This window comes from Ooceraea biroi, chromosome 2 (assembly GCF_003672135.1).
Source record: "Ooceraea biroi isolate clonal line C1 chromosome 2, Obir_v5.4, whole genome shotgun sequence".
NCBI classification, from domain to species: Eukaryota; Metazoa; Arthropoda; class Insecta; order Hymenoptera; family Formicidae; genus Ooceraea; species Ooceraea biroi.
In genome coordinates this window covers 9,098,240-9,101,762 of record NC_039507.1, presented here as the reverse complement: position 1 = coordinate 9,101,762, position 3,523 = coordinate 9,098,240, and the positions used below count along the sequence as shown (strand labels likewise).

The following is a 3,523-nucleotide window of genomic DNA, read 5'->3' as shown; positions in this document are numbered from 1 at the left end:
CGCGAGATACGTACGCAGGAATCTGTTGCATTCTTTTTCTGCTCTTTTCTACCTGTATTTCTTCGAAGCTTGATTATAGCGGATAGCGCGAGTCTCGAGCGTCAACTTTTCTTGTACCTAGGTGAATGTGTTATTACATAATCCGTAATATATAAACGTTTACGTAGAAGTAAAATAATACTGTACGATTTTATTCTGACTCAATTCTGGAATAAGCCATACGTTTGTTATAGGATTTGATACGTTAATTTATTTATTGATTCCGTTGCTTGTCTTCCTTACGTAATGACATAGGCATGCTGAAATTGGTTTTGCATTCCTGATTCTTCATATTTAAATTTCAAACTATTATCTGGTCTCTTAGCATTTTTATTTTTAAACTGCTTATTATTCGCAAGGTTTAATACTGCTTATTAAATATCGTGTATGATATCACGCGTGACAGAGATGCTCATTATGCAGCGATGTGTTAACACGCTGGTATTTCCATGTCGAAAGAATATAAATAAATGAAAGGAACGTGTGCAATCGCGATGCGCATTGCGAATAGATTCCATGTACCCATGAAGTCATTCAGGATCTATGGAATCCGCGAAATGCCGGCTACACGTCGGAGAGTCCGCAATATAAGTTGCCCCGTCATAATACGAATGCAGAAACAAACCGTGAAAGATAAAGCTTTCTCATAAAAGAAATTTATCAGGAATTTATAACCGAATGATTCATTTATCATTCATGCGCTATCCGAATCTTATCACATCAGAAAGATAACATTCTTATCTCCCCTACAAATTATAAGAAAGTAAGCATTATAAATCTTTGGAATTCCTAAATAAGTGTCTCACATAAGATTCCTATTTATAAATTTTTATATCTCAGAAATTATTATCCTTTTATTTAATAAAAATTCATTGCGTAATTTATCATTTAATACTGAATATTAAAAAGTTAGATCTTTACGATTAAAAGGCGAAAGAGAGAGAGAGAGAGAGATTCACAAGAAAACTTTATTAAAGGGACAAAATATTGAGACAAAGTTAAATATAAAGGCTTAAGGTTTAAAAGGGTTAACCGCGGTGCGGTGTCGATAGAACGGAGGGCTGGCATAGGGCACGTTCTTTGTTACATCCGGCGCTTGTCATATGTCGTCTGGCGTCAAGCTGGCAATTACGAATCGATGAGCTGGCACGTGCTTCCCTTAAAAAGATGGCTGACTCGTTTCCTGAGGATGAAATCGTCGCTCGCTAATCTAAGGTCCCTCGTTTTTTCAGCTGCGCTTTCTTCCTCGCAATTTCATTCTTCTTCTTTCTTCCTTTAAATTCTGAACTCCCATTTCACGCGTTATGAGCTTCACGTGAAATTTCTTTCAATTTCTTATTGTCTTATCTCTCACTGCAAGCCAAACAGCTCAAAATAAAAAATAATTGTATGAATCAATTCAAAAGTTAACTAACTAAACAACAACGCTAATTAAAATTGTTTATGGTAATTAAATATTACATCTCCCAGACGTTTTGATTCTGAATTTCTTATTGATGCACAGGCGAGAGAAAAGGACTTAAAAATTCAAAGACCTGCTGCAACCTGTTTAAAAATTCACAGACCTGCTGCACGGCTTCTTTTTCTGTTTCGTGGTCCCTGTCCATTGATTTCATCTACTGTGAGACGACACACTGTGCACACAATAGAAAGCAAGACGACACTCCATTGAGCGCTTTAATAACGTATGCCAGCGGTGCACTCGCGTGAGTCATGCCGCCACAGCTGTCGGCCCTTCCGGTACTTCCGACCGACGGAGACGTTGTTCCTTCGCGTTCTCCTCTTCCTCGGACGGCGCCGAATGAGCGATGGATGGCTACAACTGTGAGTCACATCGCACCATGCGTAATCGCACGCGGCGTGGCTCCCTCCGCCTAAACGTGAAACGCGATTCGCCTCACGGCCAACTCATTAACCTTGCCACGGTCTCTGATTTTACCGTATACTTAGGATCCTCGAAAAATAACATGCGATATCCACCAAAGTCGACGAAGACAAAGAACAAAGTTACGAAGGCGAATCATCCTTCTGTGATGTAATTTAATGTAACAAAGACTTGGAGAAATGTTCGATCCTATCTATGCATTTTTATATTATGCCATATTTTACGTATTGTGTATTGTGTACGTTATTTATGTTAGCAATTCTGGCAACAGCATTTTCGTAAAAATATATTTTAATATTATTCGCTATCTTTGCGTTTTTTCTCCATGTGAAAAGCTAACTTAAATGTGCTAGATTCGCTAATAAAACTATTATCATCATATCGCATCGGTACGTTACGTATCAACTTTTATTACAGCAACATAGGAAATACATTAATCAACCGTAATTTGATCGATGATAGATATCGACACTCGAAACCGTGAATATCTTCTCCGCGAATATCTTTCTTAACGATCAAAGACGTTGATCATTCGCGATAAATCAGCGGGCAGATACGCTTGGTGTATAATAAAAAAAAGGCAATCGAACAGGTGCACTCGCGTGCATCGTGCTAGGCCACCACGGCGCCGGGACTACTGATACGAGAAAACGTGATAATCACGTAATGATGTATTGGATTGTAACATATATTTATCCTGTTTTTTTAATGTTTTTAATAATATTTTTTAAGTGTTTTTAATAATATGGGTTGCAACATATATTCAAATACGTTATTATTACAAGTATTATACAAACGGGACGAATATATCTTACGATACAATAGCAACGTAAACCCGGGTGGAAATTGTGTTTGGTAAAAGTTAGGGCCGAGTAAGGCATGCCGGCTCTGACATTCGGTCCTGATTTGGCAAACCAAATTCGGCCCAGATAAGGGGTGTAACGCATTTTACAAGTTTGGACCGGATCATGTCTGCCGTATCCGTTCCTAATATGGAAATTGAACAAGGTCCTGATCAGGTAAACGTTATGTGTCCGGAATAAAAATACTATATATTTCTAGTATTTTTATTATTACATATTATTAGGTATTCATTGCATTCTTCTTAACATAAATACAATAGTTGAATGATGGTTTGTAAAAAAAAGAGGATGTACGTTTGTCCGGCACGAAGCACGAAACTTCTAATTTGACGATGTTCAGCACCCACGCTTAAGGGGAGAGCCTGCTTTAGAACGTTGAAAATAAGGTATAATTTTACGAAGTTTTTTGGAGAAACTGTACAGCGGATCATTATAAAACTTTGATGCATTTATTAGTACATGTTTAAAGATAAACAAAATTATTTTTTGATTTGAATATATCGCCTGTAGAGGTCGTCCTGGAGGCATCTTAGTGCAGCCAGCATTGTAAATTGGTGAGCATTCTCCTGCCTCCAAATTTCATTCAAACTGAAAAATTGAAATATTTTCTCGTTATTTATGAATTCCCATCGTCGATGAACCTTTAATATTCATAAAAACATTAAGTTAAACAATTATTTTTGCATGAAAAAGTTCAAAAACTTTGCCTAAAAATCGTACTTTTGTGTTCTAAGCT

General features: G+C 37.1%; 1 long non-coding RNA gene across 1 annotated transcript; it reads right to left on the bottom strand.

Moving 5' to 3' along the window:
- Positions 1-991: 991 nt before the first annotated feature.
- Positions 992-3,116, bottom strand: LOC109610979. Its single transcript, XR_002193282.2, has 2 exons — positions 1,605-3,116; positions 992-1,392 (listed from the first exon to the last, which is right to left on the bottom strand). It is a non-coding gene; the product is annotated as an uncharacterized LOC109610979 (long non-coding RNA).
- Positions 3,117-3,523: the final 407 nt, after the last annotated feature.